The sequence below is a fragment of the Psammomys obesus genome, unplaced genomic scaffold, assembly GCF_907164565.1.
Source record: "Psammomys obesus unplaced genomic scaffold, mPsaObe1.curated_primary_1811, whole genome shotgun sequence".
Lineage (NCBI taxonomy): Eukaryota > Metazoa > Chordata > Mammalia > Rodentia > Muridae > Psammomys > Psammomys obesus.
This window is the reverse complement of record NW_026594091.1, coordinates 199627-223192: the sequence shown is the minus strand read 5'-3', so window position 1 is coordinate 223192 and position 23566 is coordinate 199627. Positions and strand designations below refer to the sequence as shown.

The 23566-nt window shown below is 37.6% G+C and overlaps 1 pseudogene; it reads right to left on the bottom strand.

Moving 5' to 3' along the window:
• Positions 1 to 10895: 10895 nt before the first annotated feature.
• LOC129684660 (vomeronasal type-2 receptor 116-like) overlaps positions 10896 to 23566 on the bottom strand; it is a 29688-nt pseudogene continuing 17017 nt past the window's right edge.

Below are 23566 nucleotides of genomic sequence, written 5' to 3'. Positions count from 1 at the left end.
GGAGCCTTACCCTCAGTACAGGAAGGTATTCACTCCTTGGGCAGTGAGAGTGAGCACCCAATGTACAGCCCACCAGCTGCCAGTACCAGGAAGGTATCCACAGATGGTGAGCTTGGGTGGGTGGCCTAAGGCTGTGGAGTTGGAGTCATGAGCCACCAGTCTCAGGAAGGTGTCCACAGATGGTGAGCTTGGACTGGTGGCCTAGGGCTGAGGCAGTGCTGGTAGGGAACTCTGGAATTTTTCCCAGTATTAACTGGATGGCCTGAAGATGGAACTTCATTTATCCCTATGGATTCTTCTCTCACCTGAGAAACACTGACATTGGGGTTTGGGAGTCCACATTTCTACCTGCCAGATACCCTACACCGTTGGCACTTCCATCTTGGCTCTCTCCCATATATATAATATTATATATATATATATATGAAATTTATTGTAATTAAGTTATACACCTTAATTATTTTTAAATATAATTATATATAATGTATATATACCTTAATTATATTTACATATATAATTATATATAATGTATGTAAATATATATAATGAAAATTTGTTGGAATGGTTTACAGGCTAAAGTCCAACTAATCCAACAATGTCTAGTTGTTATCAGAAATATCCATGAACTACTAATTGCTCAGTCCCATGATTTTGGATGTCAAAGCTGGTTTTCTGTATATTGGAATCCTGAAGGTGTAGGCTTGAATAGCATTGAAGGAATGGATGCATATTAGTAAGGCAAGGACAAACAGTCAAATAGCAAAACCTTCCTTCTTCCATTGGCCAGAAGAAGCTATTACCCAAAACAATGGTGTGTATTACCACCTCAAAATTTAGATCAAAAGCCTGTGTCTTCATGCCTTAAGATCTAAGACCAAAGGCATGTTATCTTTCTGCCCCAAGATTAGAATCACAGGGGTGCCCTCTAGCCTTCTATAAATGTATCTTTTATTCACCAGTTGTAAATGTCTTCTCAGAGGATTACTGATGAATAAGCTCACCTTTTCTAGGTTTTTGGTTTTTTTTTTCCTGAACTCTAGATGGCTGGTTCAACTCAGCTGTTCTGGTTCCAAACTCCTCTCCAAGCTGACTTATTCAGTCCGGCTTTTCTCAGTTTCTGACTGAATTTCTCTGTTTGGCCTCAAACTACCTCTGGCAAACTGTTCTAATCTTCTGACTCCTTCTCATTCTCTGTCTTCACCTGTGTCTAGCTTGCTTTCTCTGCAATATGTCTTTGTAAAATTGTCCTGGTAAAAATTGCCTCCAAACTCCATGAACTGAACTGCCACAATCTCAACTCCACTGCACTGCCTTTCAACTCCACTGACACCCCACTGTTTGACTCTCCCCCTCTCTCCCTATGCTGGTCTTAAATATATTCTCCCTTCTATGCTGGTCTCCTAATAGGTGGGCGTGTCCCATCTCTGACTCGTTTTTGTCAAATCTTTATCTGATTTGTCACTTTGTCTGTCCCTCAATCAGATGTTGCTTTCAAACACAGCTGCTACTCCTTCTACAAATTAATCTTACTTTAAAAATGCGTACCAAGGGCATACCTATATTCCATCTAGAGGGATTAAAGTGTGTGGTGTGTCTGCATTCCTGCAAGCTGACACAGACTTATACATCTAGATGTGATCCCTTGCCAGCGCAGCTATGTTGCTGAATGAAAATTCCTCTATAGCCTTACATTTATGAACTGAAGTTCATTGCATGTATTCAAGTTGATAACCAAGGATAGCCATTAAATTGTTTAAATTTAGTTTTATCATAGAATATCATTTTTAAAAAATTCTATCATAATTAAAGTTTTGCTGAACATCTGGGTTGCCATCTACAGAATCTTTGTGACTATAGAATATCAATTCAAGCATTTTTGTGTTTTAGTGTCTCCACTGAGAAATTATGTGGAAGTGTAATAAGTATGTATTTATATATTAGTTGGTCTTTTTCCTGTAAACTTGTAATATTAATTCTTTGTTTAGTTGCATTTAGTTTTTAAGTTATTACTTGCCCAGAGAATTTTCATTTCTAGTCCAGTCTCTGTAAGCTTCTATTATCTTTATAGGTATCTGCATTTTTAGGTTGGAAATTTTTCTTCTATAATTTTTTCATTATTTTTATTTTCTTTTTTAATTTATTTTACATTCAAAGGGTGCCTCCTCCCTCCTCTCCTTCCAGTCTCCCTTTCCCCTCTCCCTTTTGCCCCAGAAAATGAGAGCCCACTTCTCCCCATATCAGTCTTTCTCAGCACATCAAGTCACATCAGACTGAGTGTATCTTCATTCCCTGAGGCCAGGCAAGGCAGGCCCGCCAGGAGGAATTTATCCAAAAGCAGGCAATAGAGTTCATGTTAGAAACAGTTACCACTTCCACTTGCCAGGTAACCTATATGAAGACCAAGCAGCCCATCGACTACATGTGTGCAAAGGGCCTAGGTACAGATTGTGCATGTTCCTTAGTTGATATCTCAGTCTCTGAAACCCCCCATGGGGCTGGGTTAGTTGTCTCTGTCTGTCTTCTTATGAGGTTCCTGTCCCCTCCAGGTCCTTCCATCTTTCCCCCAGCACTTCCATAGGACCCTTACAGCTCCACTCTATGCTTGGTTGCAAGTCCCAGTATCTGTCCCTATCTGCTGCTGGCTGTAGACTCACAGACTACAGTCAAGTTAGGCTCCTGTCTACAACCATAGCAGAGTATCATTATTAGTTCAGGGTTGGTTCTCTACTGTAGGGTGGGTCTTAGGTTGGTTCAATTATTGTTTGGATTTTCCCTCATTATCACTGCACTTCTTGTCATCAGGGTACTTTTTGAATCACATGTTTTGTCAGTGGGTTGTTGTTCCCCTCCTTCCAGTAGTCCTACCTGGCTAGGAGGTGGTCACTTCAGTCTTCATGTCTCTCCCTTTTTGAGTCTCAGCTAATATCACACCAATCTGCTCCAAGGAGCCTACCGTATCACAGGCCTCCAGCTTGACAAAGAGCTGTCTCCTTCTATTTCCCTTATTGTTCCTAGCCTTCTCACCTCCCCCCATTCTCCTTACATCTGATTCCCACTCTTGTTACCTTCCCTATTCCATCTCCTGCCCAGTTCCCCCTCTTCATCCACTTCTGCTGTCTGTTTTATTTCCCCTTCTTAGTGACATTCCAGCACCTTCTCTTGGGCCCTCCTTGTTACTTAGCATCTTAGTGTCTGTGGATTGTAGTATGGTTATCCTGTACTATAGGCCTAATCCCCACTTATAAGTGAGTACATACCATGTGGGTCTTTCTGGGTCTGAGTTACCACAATTAGAATTATCTTTTCTAGTTCCATCCATTTGCCTGGAAATCACATGATTTTGTTTTGTCTTGTTTTTAATAGATGAGTACTATTCCATTGTGTAAATTTCTGTACACAATTTCTGTATCCACTCTTTGGTTAAGGGACATCTAGATTGTTTTCTCTTTTATAATTTTTGTTGAAAATATTTTTGTCCCTTTGACCTGAATTCCATCCTTCCTCTATTCCTATTATTCCTGGATGTGGTCTGTTCATAATGATCCAGATTTTTTGAATATTTTGTGAGAGAATTTTTTAATTACCATTTTCTTTGACCAGTGTACCCATTTCTCCTATTGGGTTTTTAGTGCCTAAGATTTTTCTCCTCTGTCTTTGGTACTCTGTTGGTGAAGCTTATCTCTATGGTTCCTGTTTGAGGTGTTCATTTTTCATGTCCAGATTTGCTTCAGCTTCAGGTTTTTGATTCTATGTCTACACTTAGATCTTGACCTGCTTAATTCATTTTTCTCACTCTTTGTTAATATTTTTATAGATTCTTATAATGCATTTATTTATTACCTTCTTAAATATCTCTCTCATATTCATAAATATGAATTAAGTTCTTTTTCTTGTGGGTAAGCTATGTTGGAATACTTAGGGCCTGCTGTCAGTGGATGTTTTGTTCCTTGGCTTCTGGTACTCTCTTTGGTCCTTAGGAGATTGTGGCAGCTATTTTTTTGCTTTGTAGGAAATTATTCTGGGATACTATACATTAGGCCAGCTGGGTGTTTGAAGGAGAATGTAATATTGGACATATGGAGCTTAGACTTACGAATGTTGTTGAGGTGATTCAGAGTTGAAGGGTTCCAAAGTGTGAGGAAAAAAAGAGTGTTATACCAGAATCTTATTATTATCCCGCTAATGGTTTGAAGGGATGGGAGAAAGCAAAATGTCTGCTATAGAGCTGGGAATGAGACTGGGGGATTGCATTTGGAGGAGCAGAGGGAGAAGCATATATGACTTTACCTTATATGCTTTTCTGGTCATAATAGCCTGTGGCTTCTCAGAGAGTGCTTGATGGAGTTAAGGGCTGAGGAAGAGCAGTGAGTGCAAAGGAAGAAAATTTGTAGTGAAAACTATGTGCGACCCACTGAAGATGGAACAAGTGGAGCAGGTAAGCTGTAGGAGAAAATATGCAAATATCAGCACTCAACCAACCTGATTCCCTGGCAGATGTTTATTAAAAGCTTTTGATAGTATGCAAATCAGAACAGCTTTGCAATTTCATCTTACCCCAGTCCAAATGCAGAAGATCAGTAAAAGAACCAACAACAAATTCTGGAGAGGTTGTGGAATAAAAGGAATATTCATTTCCTGCTTATAAAATTGCAAAGGGCTGTAGCTTTTTTGAAAATGAATGTGGATAATTCCCAAAAACCTGAAATTAGATATACTACATGACTCAATTGTGTTACTTCTTGGTATATGTCTAAAGAGTCACCATTTTACTTCATAGACTTGCTCAGTTATGTTCACAAGTGCTGTATTCAGAAGAGCTACGAAATGAAAACAACATAAATGTATATCAACTGATGAACTGATAAAGAACTTTCTGACTTCTCTCCAATATCCCCTTCAACATGATGTCCTCTGGCTTTCTAACAATAGTGTATAGGACTGAAAAGTACTATTTTTCAGTATTAGTGTAACCAGGGAATAAACATTTCAGCATATTGGCCTTTAAGAGACACAAATTCAAAGCAGAATAATTACTTAGCATATATTCTATGCATCAGCCATTGTATAAGAAAACACAGAAAGGCTGGCGACATTGCTCGAATGTTAGGAATAGTTGGTTCTCTTCCAGAAACCTAAGTTCTTAGCACCCACATCAGGTGGCTTGCAACTGTATGTAACTCCAGATGCCTGGAATCCACTACCTCTGGACTCTGTGGTCACCTGGATTCATGGGCTCGTAACATTCACATCTACACATAATCAAAAATAATGGAAATAGATCTTTAAAATAGAAAACACAGGAGAGATATGTGAAAAAAATCACATATTAAAAAATATAGACGCTTATAACAATTCATAATGAAAACAATCTAACTGTTAAGGATTTTTACTTTGTAAAAATACCTTCTTGTAATTATGTTAACATGGAATCCATAAATAAAAATACAGTTAAGTATTTTTTATCATGATTATAATATATAAACAGCTATGCTTTGTAAGTTATTTTAATTTTGCATATTTAGCAAACACAATGTAGTGTCAATTCATGTTTAACTACAATAATAAAATTCTGTCATGCCTCTGGTTTTCTAAACATTAAAATTTTGAATATAAATGAATAGTATATGTTTATGGAATGATATGTAGTTTTTCAAAGTTTGCACATATTATACACTGGCCTAATTATAGGAGTTATCATTTTATGAATTTTATATTAGTTTCAGAGCTTATCAATTAGCAGACAACAGATACAAAATAGTTTATTATAAATGCTGGTTGCCAAACTTTACTCAAGCTCTCTAAACTTTAATACTTGATGAAAATACTATAACGGTAAAATATAAAACTTGGTAAAAACATAAAACTCCTTAAATTTGAACAAATACACATCACTGTTCTCTGTCAGCTGTGGCTGCTTTTAGACTACAGTAGTGTTGTTAAATAGTGTCAATAATATATGATTCACAAAGCTAAAAATATCAACTTTCTGGCCTTTAAAAATAAAGGCTCAGTCTTCTATTAGAGTATGAAGTACAATTTGTTTAGCATGATTAAGGACAAGTTCATTTAGAACTAATAACTGTCATTTTGAGAGATAACTGAATAAGCACCAAAATATAATAATTGAGGTGCACAGATGCTGCTGGACTGAAATTAAGATGAACAATTATACATCAGTATCAACTGTTAGGACCAACGCACCAATGTTTGGAAACGTAGGAATGTTGGGAAACGTGCACCTGTGCGCCTGTGGAGGTTACACGTGGGTTCACAAATCACACCACGAGATCGGTTCCACGTGGGAGGTTTATTAGGGGAAGGGGGGTTGCAGAGAGAGAGAGAGAGTAAGAGTAAGAGAGTAAGAGAGAGAGAGAGAGAGGGAGGGCTCCAGTTCTCTTATAGGGTGACCCAGGGCATGCACAGGTAATTCCAGGTGGTCAGGGTGTCTTCACAAATGCCTGATAACGGGTTTGTTAGGTCCCTTGGGGCTGGCCGTAGAAGTGCCTGCTTACTGATCCCAACATCAACAATGGTCAGATGTTTGGATAAAGGATCAGGGAGTTTAGCTGCTTTTGGGGAGCTTGAGTTTCAGGTGGGGGTAATTCATCTGTGAAATGAAATGCCCTGTAAACTATAAGTAAATGTGTTCAGTGCCACACTGTAACAGATAAGATGACCAGATATTTTCTTGCATGTAATTTATCATTCTTTGACATACTAATTTTAAAATCCATGCTGATTGTAAATTTAAAAAACATTACATATGTATTGACTTTTCCTTTTTCTTTTTTATTTTTAAAATTTACTTATTTATTCACTTTACATCCTAAACTGGAGCCCCTCTCCTCACTCCCAGTTCCCTCTTCCATGCCTCCCCCAATCTCCCCTTTCCTTCTTTTCAGAGAAGGGACAGATCCCCCATGGATACCAACCCACCCTGGCATATTAAGTCACTGCAGGACTAGGTTCATCCTTTCCTACTGAGACCAGACAAGGAAGCCCAGTTAGAGAGAAATGGAGGCATCGGTTTCATAAAGGGTTCCCACTTCAGTTGTTGGGGGACCCACATGAAGACCAAGCTGCACATCTGTTATTTGTGTTCAGGCGGCCTAGTACCTACACATGCTTGTTTTTTGGTTGGTGGTTTAGTGTCTGTGAGCACCCATGGGACCAGGTTAGTTGACACTATAGGTCTTCTTGTGGAGTTCTTGACCCCTCCAGCTCCATCAGTCATTCTCCAAACCCTTCCATAGGACTCCCTGACTCTGTCTAATATTTGACTGTGGATCTCTGCATCAGCTGAAGGGTGAAGACTCTCAAAGGAGTAATTAGCATAGCAGAGTAACATTAATAGTGTTAGGAATTATTCTCTCTCATGCAATGGGGTCTCAAGTAGGGTTAGTCTTTGGTTGGTCATTCCCTCAAACCTTCCTCCATCTTTGTCCCTCTACATCTTGTAGGCCAGACAAATATTTGGTCAAAGGTTTTGTGGATGGTTTGGTGTCCTTATCCCTCCATTGGACATCTTGCCTGGCTTCAGGAGGTGGCCACTTCAGGCTCCGTATTTCACACTGCTGAGTCTCGGGTAGGGTGACCTGCTTAGATTACCTGGGGCATCCACCTCCAATGCCCCTTTTAGTTCATCTTGGAAGTGAGATTCCTGCATCCTTGCTTGGGCCCTCCTTGTAACTTAGCTTCTTGGGGGTCTCAGGATTGTAGCATAGTTACTTGTACTTTATGGCTAATATACACTTTAAGTGAGTACATAATATGCATGTCATTACCTCACTCAGGATTTAGTTTCTAGTTCCATCTACTTTCCTGAAAATTTGATGGTGTCCTTGTTTTTAGTAGCTTAGTATTATTCCATTGTGTAATTAACAATGTTTTCTTTATCTGTTCTTTGGTTGAGAGACATCTGAGTTGTTTCCAGTTTCTGGTTATTACAAAAAAAAAAAAACTGCTATGAACATAGTTGAGCAAGTCTCCTTGTTGTATGGTGAAACAGCTTTTGGAGATATACTCAGGAGTGGTATAGCTAGGTTCTGATGTAGGATTATTCTCAATTTTCTGAGAAACTACCAGACCGATTTATTCTTCTTTATTGTTTGTGAGCCTTAGCTCATATTCTTGCTTGTATAAGTTAAGCCTTCTTCTGTAAACATTCACACAGTAAGAGACATTCTTCTATAACCAGTTAGTCATCAATCAATGAAGTACCCTGTGGTTTTGCGGAGTGGACCCAGGGACTCTGATGCAAGTCATGTTATTTAATGAGTTATATCCTTAGTAATGATGGCTGATTCTTTCCCAAGATTCTATTTTTAATATGATTTCAAATGTTCATCTTGACTTGACAATTTTTCACGTATCTAAAGAAAATAGCAAATGATGTTTGCCAGAGGAACAAAAATGTCTGAGTGAGAATAATTTATAGAAGTAATTGTCGTTTTTGGCTTTAGTTTTACTTTTAATGACCATATTTGTATTTTTCTTATCACTTGCTGTTGGTCTGTTCATTTTTATCATCACTAGAGTAAGGAAGAGACTATGGATCTTTGCCAATTGTCTTGTTGTGTGATGGCTGGTAAAAAAATAATTTGCATCCTCAAATTTTCTTATACTAAACCCATTGCTTATTTCCATGTCTGACATCTCCACTTACATTTTAAAAATTCATGTTCTGTAGCTTACTTATTAACATGATATTTTGGAGTCCAAATATCAATATGATACTTCACTAGCCAGACCTCATACCTTGGATACCTTGGTTTACCATAAGTGATATCATGATGTAGAAGTAGACAGATAAATGGTGAAAATAAATTCACAGAAGAAGGAGAGGCAGACAATAGATGCCAATTACAGAAGACTTCTCAATGATCACATATTTTCAATCTTCTCACACTGAGAAGGAAAACTCTTCCACACAAATCTTTGAAGGCCAATGGCATCTAATCATAGAACTCTTGCTGGATGACAGAAAGACTATTATTTTGAGATTTATGTGTGTATATAAAAATAACATATATCATAAATCACACATGTAGTTACACTATACACACATCTTAAGTTGTGATTATATTTAAACAAGCAACTAAGAATATTATATATGCACAAAATTGTGATCTATATTTCATGAAAATATGAAGTAAATTAAATAAATTGTAACAACACATCTTTTTTCAGTTGTATAATTTCAATGGTATATCTTTTATGTAATTTCAGAGCTTTTACAGCATATGTATAACCTGAATCTTACTTATATATTCTGTGCTATTCTCAGTAGATTTCAGAAATTCCAACAATCTCAGAATACGTTATTAAATAGCTGAATTTCTGGGTCCTTTCTGAGTCATCTTGCAATGTTCAGTATTCCCTCTTGTAACTTGTAAGCGGCATTTCTTTAACAAAATTTCTTAAATAAATCATGAGTTTATAATCATTCCTTTTCCACATGGAGGTTTCATTATTCTTCAGGAGCAAAACCTACTTTGAACAATATTATGTGGAATATTTCCCCCTCCCATTATATATCTTTAATTTTTATTTAGCATTCAACAATAATCAATAATCATCTTTCCACCATATGATGGTTTGACTAGGTTGGATCCCCATAGACTCATGTGTTTGAAAGCATGCCTTATGTGAAGTGGCACTATTAGTGGCACCTTTTTGAAGTAAGTGTGGCCTTTTTGGAAGAAGTGTGTCACTGTGAAGCCTGGCTTTAAGGTCTCCTCTGCCTAGTGTGGAAAGAGAGTCTCTTCCTAGCTGCCTTCAGAAGACAGTCTTTTCTGCTTGCTTTGGGATCAAGATGTGGAATTCTCTTCCGCTCCAGCACCAAGTCTGACTATACGCTTCCATGCTTCCAACCAAGATGATAATACACTAAAGCTCTGCAACTGTAAGCCATCCCAATGATATGTTTTTCTTATAAAAGTTGCCAAGGTCATGGTGTCTTTACACATCAATGGAAACCTTACTAAAACACACCATTTCTTATATTTTTGGTTCTGCACTTAACCTTTAATGAAAAACAGATGCTAAAATAGCCAAACATTGGGCAGAGCACAGGGAGCCTTGTGGAAGAATGGGGACAAGAATAGGACCCAGATGGCAAAGGAATTCCACAAGAAGACCAACAGAGCCAACTAACCTGGGCCCAAGGGTCTTACAGAGACTGATGCACCAACAAAGGACCATGCATGGACTTGACCTAGGCCCCCTATACATAGATAGCTGATGGGTAGCTTGGCATTCATGTAAGTGCCCTAGAAAATGGAGAGGGAGATGTTTCTAACATGGACTCTGTAATCTGCTTTTTGAACACTTCCCCCTGGCGGGACTGCCTAGCCAGGCCACAGGGAAAGAAGATATGCTCAGTCCTGACATGACTTGACGTGTGGGCTGGTGAGTAAGGGACTCTCCTTTTCTGAGGAGTAGGGGAGGGAAGCTAAAAGAAATATGGAGGGAGTTTGAGACTAGGAGGAAAAGAAGGAGGGCCTGAAATCAGGATGTAAAGTGAATATATGAAGAAATAAATAGAAAAAAGGCACAAAATTTCCAGAAATAGATTCAATTAATTTTGATAAATTCTTTACTTTGATTAAAAAAATAACTTACAATCTCTCCAGTAATTATTCATACAGATTCCTATAAATTAACTGACAAAATGTGAGTAAACAAAAACAAAAAACATAAAACCAGAATAGAATATAATGTTCTTAAATTTACTAAACAAACACAGCATTAAAGTAAAAATGTTCTTTAAAACTTTAATTGTATATGGAAACAAATAGCATATTGAAATGTATTATTTGTAGGTTAGAGCACTGAGGTGTTATTATTGGGCTTTGTTCTAGTATTGTGTATATGGTTTGAATTTTAAGGAGGTGTCAGGGATGATTTGTACTATTGAACTTTTGTAAAAAGTTTCTATCTGGTCTTAAAAAATAATATAGTACTTGGGAAGAAAGATGCAGCCTAGGAGGCCTGCACTAGAGGCCAAGATGGAGAAGACCTCCACAGCCACCATAATTTTCCCCTTGGTGCTGTGGTAGACCGGAAAGAAGGTGAGCCAGACACTGCAAAACATCAGCATGCTTAATGTCAGAAACTTGGCTTCATTGAAGGTGTCAGGCAGATTCCTACCAGAAAAGCCATGATGACTTTGCTGTGGCCAGACAGCCCAGGTATCCCAGCACACAGTAGAAGGCTGTGACTGAGCCCTTTTTGCATACAATGATGATGTGGCCATTTTCAGAGTTTGCATCTCTCTCCACAAAGTGGGGAGAGATTCCCAGCCAGAATCCACAGAGAATAAGTTGAAAAATGGAAAAGATAGGAATGATGACTTTGGGTGTCCCAGATAACAGCAGCCCTTTCATCCTCCTTCCTGGGGCAGTCAACTGAAAAGCCAGAAGCACAGTAATCGTTTTGGCCAAAACACTGGAAACAGCCACAGTGAACAGAATCCCAAAGGTAATCTGCTGCAGGAGACATCTGGCTGTGCTTGGATGCCCAATAAAGAGCAGAGAGCAGAGAAAACAAAGTAAAAGAGAAACAAGCAGAATGTAGCTGAGAGTGCAGTTATTGACTTTCGCAATGGGAGTGTACTGGCTTTTCAAAAAGATCCCGAGAACAAGAGCTGTTTATGTTGATAAACACAGGGCCATGCAGGCCAGTGCCACCCCTAAAGGGTCTGCATAAGCCAGAAATATCACAGCTTGGGGAAGCAGAGACTTCTCTCTATGTTGGCATATTGATCATCTGGACACATCACACATTGAGCTAGATCTGAGATGGAAAACAAAATGTTATCAGTGTAATTTTCTTTTTTTTTTCTGCTATTCATGGAAATCCTTAAATAAATGTTTTGAAGGTTACTAAAACTTTCCTTTTTTGCTGCATCACAGAAAATCAATTGGGTTGATTGACAGCATGTATTTAAATCATTTTCTATTACATTCATGATGATGGCAGAACCATTAAATACTCACTATTTTTGTTTTCCACACATGTTTAAAAGAATTTTATCTCAAAAGAAAGCAAAAAATTTCCTTAATATTTGTGTGAAAGAATTTAGAATTGAAGATTCATAAAAGCTTGAATTTAATATACACAAACAAACTGTATATTTAAAGGTCACAAATGAAGCTTGTTCCTTACTAGTGAAGTCTTTCCACTTCATTGATGATTCCCTGTGAATATTTATACACACAACAACAGGGCAAAGTATTATACCTAAAATATATAGCTTGTTACAATTAATAATTATACAAATGAAGGTATAAAAGTCATGACAAAATAGCACCACAGTGGTCAGTTTTAATACCATAATCATGAGGTGTATATGTTCACATTTTGACTTATGGAGCACATACTTTTGCATATTTGAGTTGATTCAACCTTTATAAGCATCTGTCTATGTAAGTGCACAGAACAGTTAAGAACTGAGAGAGAAAGCATCATGAAAGATAGGCTGTAAACTTCCCAAAGAGATATGATATGATAGATATGATACATAAAGAAGTAAAGAAATATCATTTTATTGTATTTGCTTCATTTTACTGATACAGGTTTGTATTTTGATTACATTTTCCATATTCATTGAAAATAAAATTTTCTATCGTATAATACATTCCAATCACAGTTTCTCCTTACTCTACTCATCTTGGCTGTCCTGCTTTTCCTCTTCCACAGATTCACTTCCCTTTTATTTTATCTTCAGAAAAGAGCAGGCATCCAAGAGACAGCAGTCAACCAGGATTAAAGAAAATACAATAAAATATGCCAAAGCTCTCATATAGTGTCTGGACAAGGTAACCAAATAAGAGGAAAAGAGTCTCAAGAGCAGACAAAAGAATCAGAGATACACCCTTCACCTACAAAATACCAAGCTAATAGCCATAAAATATATACAAAGGACCTTGTATAGACCCATTCAGGCCAATTGCTTGAAATTTCAGTCTCTGTGAGCACATGTCAACCCTAGTTAGTTGATTCAGTGAGCCATGTTCTACTGATGTCCTCCATCCCCTCTGACTCCTGCAGTCTTTCCTCTTCCTTTTACATGGAGTTCCCAGTCTCCGTGGGAAGGGAATGGAGACCTCCAGCTTAGAATCTTTTTGCATGCTATCTGTCTGTGGGCCTTTCTACCCACTTCTAACTGTTGCTGGAGAAAGACTTGGTGATGATGCTTGAAAAGAAATTATGTAAATGTAGAAGAATATCATTAGGAATTCCTCATTGATTGTGGTAGGGGACTGAATGTGTGTGAGTATGTGTGCTAGTTATGTTTGGTTCCACCTTAGGTCTCTGGGTTATCCAGTCTTTTGATCTTGGCCATCCAGCAGTGTAGCACATGGGCTCCCTCTTGTAGAGTGGGCCTTAATTTTTTTAAAAAATTTATTAATTATAGTTTATTCACTTTGTATCCCCCTGTGTATACCTCCCTCCTCCTCTCCCAGCCCCACCCTCCGGCTCCCCTTTCTGTACTCATGCCCCTCCCTAAGTCCACTAACAGGGGAGGTCCTCCGCTGCCTCCCTGCGATCCTAGTCTATCAGGTCTCATCATGACTGGCTGCACTGCCTTGTTCTGTGGCCTGGCAAGGATGCTCACCCATCAGGGGGAGGTGATCAAAGAGCAGGCCAATCAGTTCATGTCAAAGACAGTCCCTGTTCCTATTACTATGGAGCCCACTTGGATTCTGAACTGTCATGGGCTACATCTGTGCAGGGGTTGTAGTTTATCTCCATGCACGGTCCTTATTTGGAGTATCAGTCTCAGAAAAGACCCCTTAGCCCAGATTTTTTGGTTCTGTTGCTCTCTTTGTGGAGCTCCTGTCCTATCCAGGTCTTGTTATTTCCTACTTCTTTCACAAGATTCCCTGCATTCTGCCCAAAGGTTGGCTATAAGTCTCAGCATCTGCTTTGATACCCTGCAGGGTAGAGCCTTTCAGAGGCCCTCTGTGGCAAGTTCCTGTCCTGTTCCCCATTTTTCCCTTCTTCTGATGTCCATCCTCTTAGCCTTTCTGAATGGGGATTGAGCATTTTAGCCACAGTCCTCCTTCTTGATTAGTTTCTTTAGGTATATAGATTTTAGCAGGTTTATCCTATATTATATGTCTAATATCCAATTATGAGTGAGTATATACCCCATGTGTCTTTCTGCTTCTGGGATAGCTCACTAAGGATGATCTTCTCCAATTCTCACCATTTACCTGCAAATTTCATGATATCCTTTTTTTTTTTTTATTGCTGAGTAGTATTCCATTGTGTAGATGTACCATAATGTCTGTATCCATTCTTCAGTTGAGGGGCATAGGGGTTGTTTCCAGATTCTGGCTATTACAAACAAAGCTGCTACAAACATGGTTGAGCAAATGTCCTTATTGTGTATTTGAGCTTCTTTTGGATATATGCCTAGGAGTGGTATAACTGGATCTTGAGGAAGCACTAGTCCTAATTATCTGAGGAAGTGCCAGATTGATTTCCAGAGTGGTTGTACAAATTTATATTTCCACCAGCAGTAGAGGAGGGTTCCCCTTTGTCCACAACCTCTCCAGCATGCGTTGTCACTTGAGATTTTGATCTTAGCCATTCTTATGGGTGTAAGGTGAAATCTCAGGGTTGTTTTAATTTTCATTTTCCTGATGACCTAAAGACGTTGAGAATTTCTTAAGTGTTTTTCAGCCATTCGATATTCCTCTAACGAGATTTTTCTGTTTACCTCTGTACCCCATTTTTTAATTGGATTACTTGATTTGTTGTTGTTTAACTTCTTGAGTTCTTTATATATTCTGGATATTAGCCCTCTCTTGGATATAGGGTTGGTGAAGATCTTTTCCCAATCTGTAGGCTGTCGTTTTGTTCTGACGACAGTGTCCTTTGCTTTACAGAAGCTTTTCAGTTTCATGAGGTCCCATTTATTGATTGTTGCTCTTAGAGCCTGTGATGTTGGTGTTCTGTTCAGGAAGTTGTCTCCTGTGCCAATGAGTTCAAGGCTCTTCCCCACTTTTTCTTCTAGCAGGTTTAGTGTGTCTGGTTTTATATTGAGGTCTTTGATCCACTTGGACTTAATCAAAACTTTGGTTGGCCGATCCCACATGTTTTGCACCACCATTGCACCATCACGGCATGACTGTAGACAGATTGTTGGTGAGGTTTTTGTTTTTGTTTTTGCTGGGTTAGCGTCAAGGTTGTCCTTCATTGTACCTTTATGCACCAAAAGACTAGAACATAGAGATGAATTGTTCAGGCCTGCATGCATTTGACTTCTCTTTGCACAATGAGATGGGCAAAAGTTGTCCTCTGCAATGGGGCCCCACTCTCAGTTTTCAGAGAACAACCTCTATTTTAGTGTCAGCCTGGGTTTTTTAATGATCTGCATGAAACCTCAACCAAAAACTCAATCAAATGTGAAGAAGTTCCATCACTGGAAGACTTGCCTGGTTATAAATGTTGTTGGCCAGTTCAGTCTCCACATCCTTTATTAATAGTAGTCCTTCTCTAAGGTCAGCCTCATAGATTACAGGAAGATTATAATGTGCTAAGCTTTCACACTAGCCCCAAATAGTCCCAACTCTATCTTTCTGTCCATAGATTCACTCTCTCCATTCTACCTGATCACTTCTGCTTTACTCCCTACCTGCACACAGTCTACCCTTTGAATCTATTATATTTTCCCATTTCAGAAAGATCCCCACTTCTCCCCTATGACCCTCCTCTTTATCTAACCTCTCTGGTCTGTGAATTGTAACTTGATCATTTACTCACCAGCTAATTTACATTTATAAGAGCATACATACCATATTTGTCTTTCCAAGTCTGGGTTATCTCACTTAGTGTAACATTGTCTAGTTGTATCTGTTTGCCTGTAAATTGTATGATGTTCTTTTTAAAACTCTAATATTACATTTTGTAAATGTACTTACTACATTTTCTTTATCCATTCTTCAATTCAAATCTATCTAGGAGCATTTAAATGTTCAAATCTTTAATCACCAAAGAATGTCAATCAAAATGATGCTGAGATTTCATTTTCCACACATCAGAATGGCCAAGACCAAAAACTCAGGTGAAAAGTCATGCTGGTGAAGATACGGAACAAGGCGAACACTCCTCCATTGTTGGTGGGAGTTAAAACTCATACAACCACTTTGGAAATCAATTTGATAGTTTCTCAGAAAATTAGGAATAGTTCTATCTCAAGAAAAAGCTATAACAACTCACTGGCATATACCTAATTATTGACTAACATACCACAAGGACACTTGCTTAATTATGTTCATTTATTTGTAATAGCCAGAAACTGGATAAAAACCTAGATGTCCTTTAACTGAAGAATGGATAAAGAAAATGTGGTGAATTTACACAATGTAATACTAATAAATTATTAAAAACAAGGACATCATAAAATTTGGAGGAAAATAGATGAAACTAGAACATATCATCCTGAGTAAGGTAACCCCCCCAAAAAAACCATTCATGGTATGTACTCACTTATAAGTGGATATTAGCCATAAGACAAGATAATCATGCTACAATCCACAGACCCAAAGAAACTAAGTAACAAGGAGGGGTCGATGGAGGATGCTTGAATCTACTCAGAATGGGAAAATAAAAGAGGCATTGGAGGTGAATGGAGGGAGGAAACTGGTTAGGATAGGGAATTGGGAAGGGAACAAAGGTGGGGATTAGAAGTAGGAAGAAGCGGGGAGAAACGACATGATGAAAGAATGGAAAAAAGAGGTGGGGGGCAACTCTGGGACTTGCCAGAGACCTGGGATAAGTGAGGCCTCAAAAAGTCTATGGGGTCACTCTAAGCTGAGACTCCTCACAGCAGGAGGAGTACCTGCTGTAGCTAGGCAGGGCTTCCAGTTGAGGGTAAGGACACCAATCCAGCCTCAAAACCTTTGCTCCAAAATTGGTGCTGACTACAAGATGTGCAGACACAAAGATGGACCAAAGCCCCTGCTTGAAACCTATACCAGGAGAGAATCCTAATCCCTGACACTATTAATGTTACTCTGCTATGCTGGTAAACAGGAGTTTAGCATAACTTCTCTGAGAGGCTTCACCCAGCAATTGATAGAAACAGATGAAGAGACCCATAGCCAAACATTAGACAGATCTCAAAGACTACAATAGAAGTGTTAGGGGATTGATTGGGAGAGCTGAAAGAGTCAAGAATTCCAGAAGAAGTTCTAATCTGAGCCCACATGGGCTTACAGAGACAGAACCACCAACCAAAGGACAAGCATGCTACTAGAGCTCCTGAATATATGTAGTAGATTTACAGTTTGGTCTTCATGTTTATCCCCAACAACTGGAATGAGTGCCCGCTCTGACTTCTACCTGGGATGCCTTGTCTGAAGAGAACACATCTAGTCCTGCAGCTAGGGTGCCAGGTTGGGTTAGTACCCATGGAATGCCTTCCCCTTCTCTGAAGAGAAGGAGAGGGGAGAATGAGTGGGAGGATTGTGAGGATGGACTGGTAGTCAAGGAGGTGGAGCCTGCAATCAGGATGTAAATTTAATTAATTAATAGAGAAAAACCAAGCATAAATAAGTGTATGAACTTATGTCTGGGTTTTCTATTTGGTTTCATCTACCAGCGTATCTGTTTTTATACCAATATCATGTAGTTTTTCTTACTACCACTCTTGAAACAAGTAATGGTGATACCTCTGAAATTTCATTTATTGTTCAGATTTTTTTTCATTTTAGCTATCTTGGATTTATTTGGCTATCCAAATAAAGTTGAGAATTGTCCTTTTAATGTCTGCAAGTAATTGGGCCGGGATATTGATAAGGTATTGCATTCAATCAGTAGATTGCTTTCTGTAGAATGATCATTTTTATTATGTTAAGTCTACTAATCCAACCTCTGATATCTTTTTCAATTTCTTTCTTCAAAAATTTGAAATTTTCATCACGAAAGTCTTTCCCTTGCTGTGTTAGGATTACCTCAAGATAGTTTATGTTGTTTTTGACTATTGTAAAGGGTGTTTTCCAGATTTTTTCTCAGCCTGTTTGGTACTTGTAATTATAAGGGCACTGGTATTGAGTTAATCTTATATCCAGGCAGTTTTCTAAAAATATTTATCAGATACATGATTTTTCTAGTGGAGATTTTAAGGTCACTTATTTATGACATCATGTCATCTGCCAACAGCGATACTTTGATGTCTTCTTTTCCAATTTGTATCCCCTTGATAGCTTTCAGTTGTATCTCTAACTAAATCTTCAAGTACTAGATTGAATAGATGTGGAAAGAGTAGAGAGCCCTTGTCTTGTCCATGATTTTAATGGAATTGCTTTGTGTTTCTCTCCATTTAAATTCATGTTGGGTATAGGCTGGATTAAATTGCCTTTATTATGGTTAGGTATGTCCACTGTATCTCTAATCTCTCCAGAACTTTTATCATGAAGGGGTATTGGATTTTTGTCAAAAGCTTGTTTTGCCATCTAATAAGATGGCCATTTTTTCTTTTGTTTTATTTATATGGCCAATTTCATTTCATATTGACCCACCTCTACATCTCTAAGATAAAGCCTATTTGATCATGGTGAAAGATCTCTTGGATGTGTTCTTGCATTCAGTTTGGGAGTGTTTCATTGCATATACGTGTATCTATTTTCATAAACAAAATTGCTCTGTATTCTCTTTGTTGAATCTTCATGTTGTTTGAGTATCAGCACACCTTTCACCACATAAAATCAATTACACAATGTTTATTTTGTTTCTACTTTGTGGAATAGCCCTATACCCCTTAGTAAAATAGAAACTATCATTAAATTGTCTCACCCAAATAAACAAGACAAATAAACAGTGACAGTCGATTTGATAGCAAAATTCTACCAACTTTTAAAGAAGAGTTTCAGTTGTTGTTAATTTCTAGTTTTAAGCCATGGTGGTCTGATATGAAGCATGGGATTATTTATATTTTCTTGTATGTCTTGAGACTTTGCTTTGTATGTGGCAAATTTTGGAGAAAGGTCTGTGAGGTACCGAGAAGAAGGCACATTCTTTTATGCTTGGGTATAAAGTTTTGTAAATATGTTAATTTCATTGGGTTTATAATGTCAATTAACTAGCATTTCTCTGTTTTGATTTTGTCTATATAGCTGTCCAATGGGGGAATATTGACGTCTTCCACCAATCAGTGTGTAAGGATCACTGTGTGATTTATGCTGTAGTAGTGTTTGTTGTACAAAAGTAGGTGGCCTTGTGTTTGATGCATAGATGTATTGAAATGCCATCTTGATGGGCTTTTCTCTTCAATGTACGTATAGTGTTCTTCCCCATCTCCTTTGATTAATTTTGGTTTGAAATATTTTTTATATGAAATTGCTCCACCAATTTGCTTTGTAGGTCCACTTGCTTGGAATATCTTTCCCAACCCTTTAAACCGTAGTAACATATATCCTTGATTTTGATGTTTGTTTCTTGTATACAGCAGAAAAATGGATCCTTGTTTATGCATCCATTCTGTCAGTGTGTATCATTTTAATGAAAAATTGAGACCATAGTTATTGAGCAATTTCCATGAACAATGATTGTTAATTTTTTTCTTGTTATCGTTATTTGTGGTGGTGGTGGTGTGTACAAATAATTTAGTGTGTGTGTTTGTGTGTGTGAATAACTGAGTGTATGTGTATTTCCTTTCTTTGAGATGGAAGAATATGTATTTCTTTTGTTTTCGTATGTATAATTAACTTCCTTGGTTTGTGTTTTTCCTTCGAGAACCTTCTGTAGAGCTGTATTGTAGACAAATAGTATTTAATTTTGACTTTCCCATAGAATATCTCATTTTCTCCATTTATAGTGTTTTAAAATTTTGCTGGGAACAGTAATCTGGGATAGGATCTATAGTCTCTTAGAGTCTTTCTGGCTTTTAAGACTTAACATTGGGAAATCAGGTGTAATTATAATAGGTGTAACTTTATATGGTACTTGTTTTTTTTTTTTTACCTTTGCAGACTTTAATATTTTTGTTTTGTATTGTTAGCTTTTTTATTATTATGTGATGAGGTGACTTTCTTTTCTGATTCAATCTATTTGTTGTTTCTTCCACCTTTATAGGCATTTTCTTCTTCAAATCAGGAAATTTTTCTTCTATGATTTTGTTGAAAATATTTTCTGGGCCTTTGATCTGGGATACATTCTTTTCTTCTATTCCTATTATTTTAAATATAAACATTATTATATTTTCTCTACATAGTATCCCATATTTCCTGGATGTTTTGTGTCAAAAAATTTTGTAGAATTAATATTTTGATTTTTATTTTCACTTCTTTTATTGTTTCTTCTATGATTGAGATTTTTCTCTTCCATGTCTTTTATTCTGTTAGTGAAGTTTGACTCTGTATTTCCTGTTAAAATTCATAATTTTGTATAAGGATTCCTTCAGTTTTTCTTGTCTTTATTGTTCTTATTTCCATTTTTAGGTCTTGAAAATTTTTGTTTCCTTTCATAATTTTTTCCTTTCTTTATTTGTTTCCTTCAATTAGTTGTTTGTATTTTCCTGGCTTTCTATGAGGAACTGATTCACTTCTTTTTTAAGCACCTGTATCTTTTTCATACAGTTGGTTTTAATGTCTTTTTCTTATTCTTCCACTGTGATGGAATATTCATGACCTGCTGGAGTTATATAATTGGGCTCTGGTAGAGATATGTTGCCATTGCTATTGTTGTATTCTTACACTGGCATCTGGGTTGTCTGGGCTTCATGTGATTATCCATGTAGGTGCTGATTTCCAAGTTTGACTTGTTTGGGTTGGTGTATAATTTCTTAGTTTCTATTTTGTCTATGGATTTTCAAGAATGTGTTCCCTTTTCCTAGTCTGCTTGGCTGGTATGTTCAAAAGCTGGTAGAGCCTGGGGGCACTGGACACAAAGGAGAGATGGTCTGAAGGATCTAAAGATGTTTGGACAGGAGGGAGGAGTAGTTGCAATTGGTGTTCTGTTGCAGCACTAGGAAGACCATAAGAACTGGGTCTGAGATAACAGAGAGTAGGAAAGTCTACATGCAATCTATCTGGTCTTCTGGCAGCATTGAATGTGCTTGAGCAGAGAAGTCTTGATTGCATTTTTATTTTCTCTTTCAGTAACTTTGAGCAATTATAATACTTTGCCTATTGAATTCTTCCATCAGGCAAATCTCCTCTTCATGAAGTGTTTCTTCTTCAATAATTATCTCTTAAGTTTGTGAGCATGTGTAACTAAAGATTTAATGTGTATTCTAATTGAGATATTGTATATTCAGAATTTCATTGTATTTATCACATACAATATAAATAGCAAATAAAAGTGAATAATATCCTCCACTAGGACCCTCCAATAAATTTTATAACCTAGTTGCTTACTTCTTATAATGGATTTATGTAATATTTAAATGTGAATAATTATAATTTTGTGACATTGTTTCAATATGTGACTATATAACTGTTTTACTGACAAGAAACACTGGACTCAGACCCTTAAACCTTCAGAATTGATATTAGGAACCTTTTCTACATCATATTCTTATATACCCACCCCTTTTTAAACTTCATATTGAACAGGTTTGGGAAACAGGAGGATATATGAAGTACATATCTCATCTTAAATATAAACTTATAATGTCAGCTTCAAAAGCCTCACACATCAATGACCTTGAGATAAAAAACACTGAATTTTCCAAGTATTCATTGCAGCCTCCTAAGACTGTACTGTCTACACATTTCTAACTCACTTGTGAGCTAGAGATGAACAGAAAATACAACCTGTTCTCAGAAGGTGAGATGTTCTGGAATACATTTGGGAATGCAAAGCACATGCCAGTTAAGTTGAAAGCAGCATCTCTGAGAATGGGGTCTTCATAAAGAATTTCATGAGGAACTAAGATAAAGGAGACTCAACCTTCAATCTCAACTGCTTGAGTCATGAAAAGATAATATTAAACATTATATCAAACATATAAGTATGAGTAAAATTCACTAAGGCACATAATACATTAAGGCTTACTTCTTTAAATGGTCAGTTTCAGAGAATATTACACAAAGTGCTTGCATAATGACTGAAAAAATGTGGTTCAGAGAATAGGGAAAGGCTAGTGAGGCAGCTTAGTTAAACTGCTTGTAGCAAAAGCTTGAAGACCTTAGTTCAAATTTTCAGCATCCAAGTGGGAATCAAGGGGTAGTGGCACTCACCCAAAAATGGTGTTACAGAGATAGGGAGAGCTTTGGAGATTGAAATCCAGCTGACCAGAAAAACCTGTGAGCTACATGTCCACTTAGAGGCCCTGTCTCCAAAGGTGGTGAGTTGTAGTATTTGATCTTGATAAGAAAGCTGTCATTTTTCCTGTTGCTGCTAGGGAGGTTGATGCTGCCATTCCTAAATAACAGCAGACTCCACCCTCACTGGCACTTCCACATGGATTGAAGGACACCAATTCTGTTAGGATACCCTTGACCTTCAACACTGATTGGAACCTCCAAAGTACCTAGGGTCGTGGACTGAGCATCCATACATCCTCAGCCTCCTGAGTATGAGGACAGGCATGGTTTTACTGGCCAAATTCTACCATGTAATGGGTCTAAAAATTCCCTTCAAGTTTATACTCATTCCAATAGTTCTGCTCTGTAGAATACTCTGAAAACACAAGAGTGGCTGAGAAAGACAGAAAGTATCAAATGCTGCCCCTGAATGCTTGTGAACATATACAGTTCACAGTTGCACATTCAAGCAAAAAAAAAAAAAGAACCCCACACATTCATCTTAACACATATGTATTCCACACTGAAACTTGAAACTGAACACTACACATAGTTATACAAATATATTTGTATAATAGTATACTAATTATATAAAATAATATATTATATTAAGCAACATAGTCATTTTATCTCCTCATTTTCATACCAGTCCCTTTCAGGTGAGAGAAGAGAGTAAGTCTATATTGACTTTTCCCCTACAGCTTGCGGTTACCTGTAGCATTTGAAATCTCATTTTCAGGGCAGAGGGAACAATCAAAACAGCAAGATGCTTTTCCTTCTGAGCGGGCTTTCTTAAATGCAGGAGCACAGCTCACACTGCCTACAAAAGGGGGTATCTGTAAAGCAAAACATGTATTGTTAAAAGAAGTTTACCTGCTAGGCAGAATACAGGGGGGGAATATGGAAGGAAATAACTAGTACTAAAGACCTTTGACATGTTGTAGGGAAATGTACTTCAGTCCATAAATTGTAGATTGCAGAGTTTCCATGGCATTACCCTGTGTGGAGGGACAATACCTCAATGATTCACCACACACTTTCAAATAAAAAGCCAAGTATACCAGGTATGTGATACTTTGTTTGAAGAAGTTGCTCTGTGGAATCCAATAGACAACCTCAAACATTACAAGTGGTTTATATTGTTCTTGGGCACCCTCCAGAACTTGACGATATGGTCTTTTTGTTATGGTAGACACACTATACCTTAGACATAAGACAGAGAAAACAAGCAGGAACTGATATGGAAGTGTGATACATACTGACTAGCTGACACAGAGTTCAAAGTTTTCTATGCACAATACTAG